This window comes from Macrobrachium rosenbergii, chromosome 54 (assembly GCF_040412425.1).
Source record: "Macrobrachium rosenbergii isolate ZJJX-2024 chromosome 54, ASM4041242v1, whole genome shotgun sequence".
NCBI lineage: Eukaryota > Metazoa > Arthropoda > Malacostraca > Decapoda > Palaemonidae > Macrobrachium > Macrobrachium rosenbergii.
In genome coordinates, this window is record NC_089794.1 from 47,892,995 (window position 1) to 47,905,665 (window position 12,671).

Consider the following 12,671-nt stretch of genomic DNA (forward strand, 5'->3'; position numbering starts at 1 on the left):
TAAGAATCATGGATAGGGTCCCTGATATGCTGACTCTAAGTAGCAAGGTCATCCTTGATATTATTCATGATTTTCCTCCTGGAATTCTGAAAGTACAGCAAGTGGAATTTCCCTATCAAGGAAAGCCTGACTGAGCAAGGCAGTTGTATCACCACTGCCTGGCTGTATACACTGCCTGGCTGTATATAAGTCCAAGATAAATCACTACCCCCTAGAAGGTACAGATACTTCAGATGGGGTTGGGTGGACCCTATCAGGACCCCCTTCAATATCTTGATTGCTGCAAGGGAGAGGCAAGATTCTCATCTGAGGTTTCTCTCTTATGTAAAGCAGAAGACTGCTCCTTAGATCTTCTGGATTCAGAAGGGAAATTTCAGTGGCTATCCCCTTCATGTTGGGTATTAGCAACCTCTCTCCTACGGAAAAGATTCTTTGTCTCCATCACAGAAGTTGAAGTGGGAGTAACTAAAATCCACTGTTTTTGGAGTATTGGCCCAAATGTGGATTCTGCTTGGAGAAGGATGGAAACATACACTGCCGGTTCTACCGGAAAGATGTTGTGTCCTCTTTCAGTACTCCTACTGAAACTTATAAGTCACGGGGACAGCTCTTTCATCAATTAACTTGCTTAGTGTCATTTATGGGAGATGTCACTGCTCACGTATCATCTCATTTTCCTGCTTGCAGAGCAGTCATTTGGTCTATGCTAATTTTTATGCTTTTCTGTGTGTCCTTTTTTACACTGATATTTTTCATGTAAACATAATAAGATTATATGTAATATAGAATCGTAAGATAATATGTAATGTAGAATAAGAAAAGATGAAATAATTTTATTTGCATTCTTATAACCTAAAGATTACAAACATGAAACACAAAAAAGAAAAATCATTCTTATGCCATTCCCTGAAACAGAGCCAGTAGAGGAGTGAATGATTTAATTTCATTTACATTTGTACCATACTATTTTAGTGCACATGATATTGTAGGCAAACTTTTTATATACTCACCTAGAAACTGGTTGGCAAATCTGTTCACTCCTGTTACAATGTGCTCCATGACTTTGCCATCAAAAAACTTCTCTAAAAACTCCACAGGGTTTCCCTTATCCTGAATAGTGCTCAAAAAACTCCACAAGGTTTCCCTTATCCTGAACAGTAAATTTCACACCTTTGGGGAAATAAAAAGTAAAGGGACTCCTCTCCTTATTGGTTATGTCTAGCCACTTAGTTATGTGATGTTCAAATCTAAATTCTAAATCCTCTTCAGTCTATGTTAGAGGCTTCAGAGCTGCTACTCTGAGTCTCGTAGTCATTATCAGTCTACACTGAGCAGAGTAGTTATAGTATCTCTTCAGGCAAAAGGTTTTTCTTTCACTTTGGAACTATCATAATGTGGGATAAATGGGATGAAAAAAAAAAATAAATTGTTTGCCAGTGAACACCTGAAGCATACCGGGAAACAAGAGGTAAATGTCCTCTGTCAAACTGTCTCTCTGTTACAAAAAAAAAGAGTTGCCATTTACCCCTAATTTAGCTTATAGTATTACCAAATGATGTTCCTACAATTTGTATACAAGCAAAGTGCATTTCTGAGCTTGATCAGTACGGCACCAGCCTTGAGAGAAGGAGAATGTGTTACTCTGTCAAACGCGGTGTGATATGATGGGTGGGCGACCGAGATATGCTGTTGGTAACGCTCAACAGGTTACAATTGCTGCCAGGAGTATGTTGTGTATTTCACACATCTGGAAACCAATCAAATTCTCCTTTATTCCTCCAGGGGCTGGCTCATGGCAGGCAGTTATGAGCCATTTTCACAGTCAAAAAGCAGAATGAGAGATCTGCTACTGTGCAGGTAATATGCGGCGTCTGTGTAATAGCAGCCCAGTTTTAATAAAAGGAACAAGTGTTTATAAAAAACTACCTAGTGTTAGCTACCCATATCATCGTATATGCAGCAAACACTTCAAATTAAAACAAGCTGACATGGCCACAAGTACGTGTTCATAGTGTTATACAAGGTAACGTGATCAGTGGATCATATCCACAAAATAGTACTGTAGTAATATAGTAAAATGTTAATTCACAATTATTACAGTAACATTGCCCTTAAAGGATTTACTCACGAATGCTTCTAAACTCCATTAAGAAAAAACTAAATGGATACCCATACAATGAATTTCTATACATTTCATAAATTTTGATTGCCCCATATATTCCCAAGCACCTGGTAAAGGTTATAGGCTATGTTAGTTGGTACATAATTAAAATAGTTGTTATTGGAATTATCATAACAAATTAATATAAAATCAGTATCACTACGATTTTAGATTGTTTGGCAAAGCTCACCATTACGAAAAAGTACCATCTGTATTTCCTTAGGAAAATGACAACCATCATGACAATTTTTCTCAACACCTGCAATGTCACTACTGGCAGAGTAATACCTGTTGGAAATAGATCCACATGACTATTTCCTTTAACACTTGAAAGGACACCCAATATTATGGATAACTGGGTAACTTTCTATGTCACAAACTTCAATTTGTTTGATTATAAAATATTACATCGGAAATACTGACCTTTAGTAAACACCAAGGCTCATAAGTTAAGCACGACTGGGAACTACTATCATGGCTATGGTTCATAAACAAGAAGTTAAGCTAACTAGATCTGCCCATTCGTTAACATCAAATCATCTATCAGTGTTATGAAATTAATTGATAACAAAACTGTCTAATAATTTTGCATTAATGATAATTATCGCTTTGTCACACAAGAAAATAACTATTGCAATTACAGCGTTGCCTAGCGATATAATCCTAACTTTTCACCTTCCATGGGACCTACTGGCTCCCAATTTCAACAAATGTATAAGCTTACCCATTAAAATTTTAAGGAACTAAAACTTTTCACCGGGTCTTAAAGCTAAAGTTGTTATGATAGGAGCAGAGCAAACTGGTCTAGGATTCATGGACATCACAAGAATAGGTTATGTTAAAGTAATGAGTCTGCAGTGAAAACAATAATTTTGTTCAAGAAACTTCAGGTGGTCTCAGAATATAATTCTCTGGGTATAATTCATTTGTTCTTTTTTAACTACCATCTCATTTTTATCCTTTTAAACACTATAGACACTCCTCTACTTAAGAACTTTCAGAGATACGAGCAACCATGATTGTAAATAAAAATTTGTTCAAAACACTTTGTCAGCCACCCACAAGTTCAAATTTTGTATTGTGCACTTTGGCTTAGCTACAATTCTGCCACTACCCATGCCGAACAGCACCGTAGCTGACACCAATGCGCCAGTATACAGTCCCAGACTCCCAAGCCTCCACAAGTGTTATAACGTGATCTCCAGTGCTCCGAGTAATTCTTGTGATTTTACTGTGAAATATCTAGCAATTCCTTTATTTATCATAACTAATGGAAAGTGTAAAGCATGGATAGTGGTAGTGGTAAAAAATGGCAAGCTATCTCAATGGAAACAAAAGTGCCAATTATAAACAAATTAGAAAATGGTGAAAAAAATGGTTGAGGTAGCACACCATTATACAGGCTGTCCTTGGTTATCGGTGGGGGTTCCATTCTAAGGGTGTGATGATAACCGAAAATCGCCATTAACCGAAAATTGGCAATTTCCGGCGCTTTTTCGGGGCTTATCGGCGCCGAAAAGAGTCGATTTTCGGTTATCGGCGCCTCTGTTAGGTAGGTAGCAGCGCCAATACCCAATTATCGGCACCAATAAGCGGAAATCAGCTATTTTCAGTGCCGAAAATTGCCGATTTTCGTTGCTAGACAAACACTGTAAAACCGGATCGCCATTAACCGCGAGCCCCTCGTTAACCGGGGACTGCCTGTAATATGAATCGCTCGACTATCAGCACAATTTTTTAAAACAAAGATAAAATTACGGAACACGTAAAAAGTGCTGTGCCAATGCAGTCAACAATTATAAGTAAGGGAAGGGGGAGGGTGGTAGACGAAATGGAAAAACTTTTGGGTGTCTGGATGGAACACCAGAGACAGATGTGTACTGCTTAGCCTTATGCTGATTCAAGATAACCCTAAAAGCCTTTTCGATAACTTGAAAGCTAAGGCTGGTGAAAGCGCTGAAGATGAAACATTTGCTAAAAGTCATGGGTGGTTTCGTCGTTTCAAGTAACGTGCTAACTTGAATCATGCATCTGTTACTGGTGAGTCAGTGAGTGCCAACAAAGAAGCAGCTGAAAAATTTCTTGAGATACTCGAGAAAATAGTTGATAAGGAAGGTTATACGACTCGGCAAATTTTTAATACTGATGAGGCAGCCCTTTTCTGGAAAAAAAAAGCCAGAAAAAACATACATCAGACGTGAAGAGAAGACGATGCATGGATTTAAGGTGGTGAAGGATAGGCTAAATTTACTGCTGGGTGGCAGCGCACTGGAAGACTTGAAGCTAAAACCTCCCCTCTTCTAATGCGCAGCAAATCCACAGTCACTGAAAAATATCACAATAAGTTCTCTACCCTTAATCTGGATGCCCAATAACCAAGCCAGGGTTACTCTTGCTGTATTTGAAGACTGGTTTTTTCATCATCTTGTTCCCGACATCAAGCTGTACTGCTGTGAGAATGGGATTCCTTCAAGATCCTCTTAATTTTGCATAATGCCCCTGGTCACCCACCGCACTTACATTATTTCCATCCGGATGTTAAAATTGTTTACTTACCCCATAACACAACTTCACTCATTCAGCCAATGGTTCAAGGTGTAATAGGAAATTTCAACATGTACTACACTTGCCGTACATACAGGCAAGGATTGAAGAAGGTAAATGACCCAGGTGTGACCTTACATGACTTCTGGAAGGGTTACAACATTTAAAACTGTATAAAGAATATTGATGTTGCCTGGCATGAGATGAGTAATATAAGCATGAATGGAGCATGGAGGGCTTCATGCCTACAATTTGTAAATGACTTCATAGGACTTAATCATGAAGAGGAAGCAAAGGGAATCGTTAACAGTCTTGTTGACATAAATGAAAAGTTGCAGCTTGACTTAGGGAAGAAGACTTTGAAGAACTTTTTAAGAGTCATTCCGAGGAGTTGACGAATGCAGATTTAATGAAACTCAAAGAAATACAAAGAACAGAAGAACATGAAGAAGAAGAACTTGTTCCCTTAAAGAAGTTTGAATCAAAATTGATGGCCTTGGGTTTTTCTCTTACAGAAAAAGCATTGACTATTTTGAGAATCAGGACCCAAATGTTGAGAGACTCTCAAAAGTAGCAAGAACTATCAATGTTGCTATTCAGTGTTACTGTATCATATACAATGAAAAGACAAGAAAAACAAAGCAAACTTCCTTAGACCAATTCTTCAAACCAGTGCCTTCAACCTCAAGACCTCCCCACCTCCATTGACTGCTTCCTCCCCAAATGAAGAAGAAAGTGATGAAGAAATCCTTGCCAAAGCAATCTTTCCCAAAGAAAGTGATGGAGAAGAAAGTAATGCCAAAGAAATCCTTCCCCAAGAAGACACTGACGTTGAAACCTGCTACCCTTGTAATTCCACACTGCCCTTCCCCCTCTCATCATCCATCACATCAACCCTATGACACCAATTTCAAAAGTGAGAAAAACTGTACTTTACTGTATTATTATCATAATTTGTTTAATGTTACGTTTTATATATTATTCTGTAACAAGTATTGGGTCTTATACCTCTTAAGAAACTTAAGAATTTCCATGAAAAAACAACCAAACTTTTTTAGGCTGTAGAAGTGCATTTTCAGGGTGTGGGATCTGTTCTATCTTCTCACTACAGCAACCTCTTCTTTGTCCTCACCTATGGTTACTCCAGGTCTAGGTCACTAAGGTAATCCTGTTGAGGGCCCTGACCTAGCCACAGAGTCTCTCAGTCTCCTCTGGAGACCTACCCAAGTTCCGGCCAGGAAGCCTCAGCCTAAGGCTTGACAAAAATCAAGGAAGAAGAGAAGTAAGAGGCGTAGAAGGTTAAGGTAGTTAACTGAGCTCTCATGGCACTTGTGTCTGCATATAGCAATGTCTTATCTTAATAAAGCAATCCTGGCACCTGATCCAGAGGAGGTTGCCTAGGTTGTCTCCTACCTTAGTCATTAGTGTTTGTATTGGAAAAATTGAATGACATAAACCTTTTGCATGTTGAATTACCAGTAGGTTAAAATAACATAATTTTGGGAGCAGCTTAACATTTTCCCTTATATTTAACTTGAGTTAGAACCAACCTCCAAGTAGGTTAGGGATGTATCATTTGTATGTGAGCTAGTTAATCATTTTAATGGTGCTACATTAGCCAAGTTGTGTGTGGCATTCCTTTAGCTATTCCCGGGACCCTCTAGTTTAGTCAACCCACTGACAGTACATTCTTTAAATGAATGCAAGCACCTTTACTGTTAGCCATAGATAGGGCTGACCCTTAGCTAACCTTACCTTACCTAAAGTTGTCTTCAAAGTAAAAGTAAATATGCCAGATTTGAGGAGGTTAGATTCGGTTTCTTATCTGGCTGTGACCCCCTCGTGCAAACCTTCCCACCCGTAAGGGAGTGGAAGTCCTGTTTAAGGGGGAAGCTGTAAGAAATATCGGGTCTTATACCTCTTAGGAAACTGAAGAATTTCCATGAAAAAACAACAAACTTTTTCGTGTTGAAGAAGTCCATTTTCAGGGTGTGGGATCCATTCTATCTTCTCCCCCATGCTAAATCTGTATTAAGAGCTTCTCAGGGTAAACAGTGTTTTCTCCCTGTCCCAAAGATCTTTGTCTTCATGTCTTTGTCGGGCGAAATCCTTTGTATTTCCAGGTCGTCAAAAAGGCAAGGCAATAGCCTGAGGCATACTGTGAAGCAGGAGAGGGGCGCCACTTGAAAACAATAAGTTGGTTACACATGAGCTATCATCAGAGTAAGATCTCTCAGAGAGAGCCTCCCAGGGCTTTTCCTAGGGTCGACCTGTGCCCCTGTTGATGTCCTAAGTGAAGCAACTGTCTATTCTACTTGTCAGAGTTGATGCTGGAAGGAACATCCCCTCATTGTTGCTACGCATTTGCCATATTGCAAAAAGGGTACATCCGGAGTGCAAAGGAGTTCGCCCAAAAACTTAATCTTTCATCTCAAATTTGTCCATCTTTATTATTCCTTCCTGTGTTTCCCTTTAAGTGCAGTGAAATTACGTCAAGTGTCCATTAGTAACTATCCCTTGGAAAGTGATATGAAAGTGAATTAATAACCTCCTCGAATCTTGCTCTTGTTATTACTGTCCATATGATAGGCATTTTGAGGGGATTTTCACTCATCTGTCATACCTGTACTTAAAGGAGTCGATGACCCGTGTATCGTTTCTCATAACTGAAGAGAGGAATGCAGAGTCTTGCATGTTGCATACTTCGCTTTTCCAATCAAGAGCCTGTTCTGCATGAAAAATCCTACAGTTATTAATTATGAAAATTAATCTTCAACTTACTGTATCATTTAATCTATCCACTCCATTTAATTACGGTAACTGTAAACATAAATACAAGTATTAACTAAGGCCAGGGGTTTCTTTCTGTTTTCCTAATTGATCATTATTTTCTGTTATTTTACTGTTCATTAACGGTGGCTTTTCCATTGTGCTTCTATTACAGGTGAGTCCCTAATTCTAGCCACCATAACTGTTACAATTCGTATTGATCAAATCCTTTATAAAATACAGTAAGTACTAGTATTGTGTTTTAGTATGAAAAACATAATTAGTACTTTACTGTGCGTACTGACTGCGTATATCAAGCTGGACTTACAAACAAACCAAGATATGAACAGCCATTTGGAACAAAACTCGTCCTTAAGTAGAGGAGCGTCTGTGAATATCTTTTAAGATTTCCTGAACTGCTTTCATTTAGTCGTTGTCAGTCCTCAAAGGAGTTGCACTCTGATGGTACCCCAGGGCCCTATAAGACAGACCAACCAATCTCAAAGAATTTTGTTACACAGTAGTTGGTCTTGGCCAGAATAGTGCTAGTTGGCACAGTGATAGAATATAAAGGACTCAGGATAAGAGGGCTCTATCTCCTGTCCTACAACAAGTACCTCGGTTTTATTTCATCCTACTTGCACAGATGTGACAACAGAGCGTATGTCCAGTATCTCCCTCATTACATATCAGGTCTGTGCAAGATAAATGTTCACCCAAGTCCCATTCCTTTTTGTCAGGGAAAGTGGGTTGGTTTGACGACTCACAGCAGCTACCAAAACTAGGTTTTTCCTATATCAAAACCTGTTTTTTGATAGCGTAGCACTGTTCATCCTAAAAGGAGCTTACAAAAGAAATTGACCGGTGACAAAATGGCTTAGCTCCTAATAAATCCCAACGTCCCATATAAATTATATTGGTCTGAAGTATAGTCACAGGTTCATTTTCTTTATTCTGGACACCCCCTCCCCCCTGGAATTTGGAAATAAAGAACAGTAAACAACACATGAACCTAGATATGTATTATTCTTAGTGGTTCTAAGGTGACTTACCTAATTATGTTGTGTCTGACTACAGGATTAGTTTGCCTTCCCCGGCAATGTCTCAGCATGACCACTACTCTCATGGCAATAGTGTTTCAGGAATTTTTAATCCAAGGTAAAGTCGCAGGTTATCAACCATTTTCTTTATTCTGGATACCCATTATGGTTAGGCAATAAAGGAACAGGAAACACACAAACCTATATATTTATTATCCCTCGTTGACTTGAGGTGACTTACCTAATTAGGTTGGATCTATCTACAGGATTATTGCACCTTACCCATTTTAGGAATACTGCCTCTAATTACCATCCTGTAAACTCAGAGACTTCTAAAGAAACATTTCCAAAGTTAACGATGTACAGTACTCACCTTTTAGATGTCATGTGACTGATGAAAGGAGTAACTAGAATCCACTGCTTTTGGAGTACCAGTCAAAATGTGGATTCTGCTCGGAGAGGGACGGAAACATACATTGTCAGAGTTCTGCCTGAACGATGTAATCTCAGTCTCTTCTTTCTATACTCCTACTAAAACCTACAATTCATAGAGACAGCTTAAAACTGGCTCTTTCACCATTTAAACTTGCTGCCAGGGGCATGCTGATATTTCACACGCCTGCAACCAAGCAAATTCTCCTTTATTCCTTCAGGGCCTGGCTCATGGCAGGCAGTTATGAGCCATTTCCACAGGCAAACAGCAGATTGAACAAACTGCTGCACAGGTGATCTGTGGGTCGATCATATTAGCAGGTCCAGTATTGATAAAAGGAACAAGTGTTTATTAAAAACTACCAAGTATTAGCTACCTATATCACTGTACAGTATATGCAGCAAACACTTCAAATTAAAAAAGGCTGTCACGGCCACAAGTACGTGTCCATAATATGAGGTTAGTTAACATGATCAATAAGTCATATTCATAAAATAGTAGTAATGTATTAAAATATTATTTCACAATTACTACAACAGCATTGCCTTAAAGGATTTACTCACAACTGCCTTTACATGGTCATAAGTATATGTCAATTGTATGATGTTAGGTGACATGATGAATGTGTCATATCCATAAAATAGTAGTAATGTATTAAAATATTGTCACAATTACTACAATAAAACTGCCTGCCTTAAAGAATTTACATACAAATGCTTCTAAACTCAATTAACCCTTAAATGCCTACTGGACGTATCATACGTCGACTAAAATTGTCTGTTGGGTGCCAAGTGGACATACCGTACGTCGCCTACAAAAAATTTCAACCTTCGGTCAACTTTGACTCGACCGAAATGGTCGAAAAGCGCAACTGTAAGCTAAAACTCTTACATTCTAGTAATATTCAATCATGTACCTTCATTTTGCAACAAATTGGAAGTCTCTAGCACAATATTTCGATTTATGGTGAATTTTTGAAAAAAACTTTTTTCTTATGCCCGCGTGGTAACTCAGCCGAAAATTTCAGAAATTCTTTTGTCATTTTGTCGTAATTTTTGCACTGTTCTATATTAGCCGTTACATAAAGTTTTATATATGAAAATGTGTGCAATTTCATGTACAATACAACAGAAAATAACTCATGGTTGTAGCTTTTATCAGTTTTGAAATATTTTCATATAAATCACAATAACTTCCAAAATTTCAACCTTCGGTCAACTTTGACTCGACCGAAATGGTAAAAAAACGCAATTGTAAGCTAATATTCAATCATTTACCTTCATTTTGCAACCAATTGGAAGTCTCTAGCACAATATTTCGATTTATGGTGAATTTTTGAAAAAAACTTTTTCCTTACATCCACGCCAGAAATTCTTTAAATCACGTTGTCGTAATGTTTGCACTGTTTTATATTAGTCGTTACATAAAGTTTTATATATGGAAATGTGTGCAATTTCATGTAGAATACAACAGAAAATAACTAATGGTTGTAGCTTTTATCAGTTTTGAAATATTTTCATATAAATCACGATAACTGCCAAAATTTCAAGCTTCGGTCAACTTTAACTCGACCGAAATGGTAAAAACGCAATTATAAGCTAAAACTCTTACATTCTAGTAATATTCAATCATGTACCTTCATTTTGCAACAAACTGTAAGTCTCTAGCACAATATTTCGATTTATGGTGAATTTCTGAAAAAAAAAACTTTTTCCTTACGTCTGCGTGCGGTAACTCGGCCGAACATCTCAGAAATTCTTTTCGTCATGTTGTCGTAATGTTTGCATCGTTTACATTAGTCGTTACATAAACTTTTATATATAAAAATGTGCGCAATTTCATGTAGAATACAACAGAAAATAGCTCATGGTTGTAGCTTTTATCAGTTTTGAAATATTTTCACATAAATCACGATGACTGCCAAAATTTCAACCTTCGGTCAACTTTAACTTCGACCGAAATGGTAAAAAAACACAATTGTAAGCTAAAACTCTTACATTCTAGTAATATTCAATCATTTGCCTTCATTTTGCAATAAATTGGAAGTCTCTAGCACAATATTTCGATTTATGGTGAATTTTTGAAAAAACATTTTCCTTACGTCTCTTGTGGTAACTCGGCGAACATCTCAGAAATTCTTTCGTCTCGTTGTCGTAATATTTGCACCATTTTATATTAGTCGTTACATAAAGTTTTATATATGAAAATGTGCGCAATTTCATGTACAATGCAACAGAAAATAACTCATGGTTGTAGCTTTTATCAGTTTTGAAATATTTTCATATAAATCACGATAAATAGAAAAAATTCGACTTTCGGTCAACTTTAACTCGACCGAAATGGTTGAAAACTGCAATTGTAAGCTAAAACACTTACAGTCTAGTAATATCCAATCAATTAGCTTCATTTTTCAACAAACGGGAAGTCTCTAGCACAATATTTCGATTTATGGTGAATTTTTGAAAAAAACATTTTTTACGTCCAGCGCGTTACTTAATTCATGCATCATTTTGTGATAATATTTTCTCTGTGTTGCTTTGATCGTTTTAAAATTTGTTATATACCAAAATTATTGCAATTTAGTGTACAATACAACTAAAAAAAAATAACTCATTAGCTTTAACCGGTTTGCTTACAGCGCGATTTGTGTACAATTATATACAAGTTTTTTTTCGCTGTCATATATTCCAATATTTATATATGATAATGAAATTTTTTCATTTCTGATGGTTGCATACTAAACTTCAGGCAATGACAAAAAAATGAGCCAAAATGAACTCTTAATCTTAAAAACTAAGCGTGCTGTGATGTTTTGAAAAAAAAATTTTTTCGCAGCGCTAACTCACGAACATGGCATACAGGAGACGTTTTTGTAAATAGGGCTTCGGCGTTAAAGGGTTAATTACTGGAATTTTCATACCATATTCATACACACTCAGTATCTCTAAGATTTTAAATTATCTGGCAAAGCTCACCATTACAAAAAGTACTTTTGCATTCTCTTAGGAAAATGACAAGCAGCAGCACAATTTTTCTCAACATCTGTGATGCTACTATTGGCGGAGTATTTACTTTAACCAATGAAGAGAACCCTAATACTAAGAATAACTGGGGAACTTTCTATATAACAAAATCCATTTAGCTTGATTACAGAATACCACAAAGGATATACTGGCCTTAAGTAAACACCATAGCTTATAAAATCAAGCATGATTGGGAACTACGATCATGGCTATGTTTAGTAAACATGGAGTTAGGCTAACCCGACTTACCAGTTAGGTAACCTCAAGTTATCTATCAATATTACAAAAAGTAATTGATTACGTAATGAGTTTCAATAACAAAACTGTCTAATATTTTTGCATTAATGCTAATCATCACTTTGCTAGACAGGAAAAAACAACAGCATGGCAAATAAAACATTGCCTAGTGACCTACTCCTAACTTTTCACCTTGCAGGAGATCTACTGGTTCCCAATTTTAGCAAATATAAGCCTACTCATTAAAATTTTACAGGACTAAAACTTTTCATTGAGTCTTAAAACTTATGTACTTAGCTTGAGTAGTATTATGATGATTGACAAATGCAATTTCGAACACTAATTCCAAACACTGGGGACACATGAACTCTGACAGACCAGAGTGCAGTCAGCAAGATGGCCAACATATGCACTGTTGTCACATTTGTGCGAGTATGATAAAATAAAACTGAGGTAGTCTTTGT

At 37.2% G+C, this 12,671-nt stretch overlaps 1 protein-coding gene across 1 annotated transcript in view; it reads right to left on the minus strand.

Annotated features, from left to right (window-relative positions):
- The window catches only part of Rad17 (Rad17 checkpoint clamp loader component), a 237,028-nt gene that overhangs the window by 34,951 nt on the left and 189,406 nt on the right, over positions 1 to 12,671 (minus strand).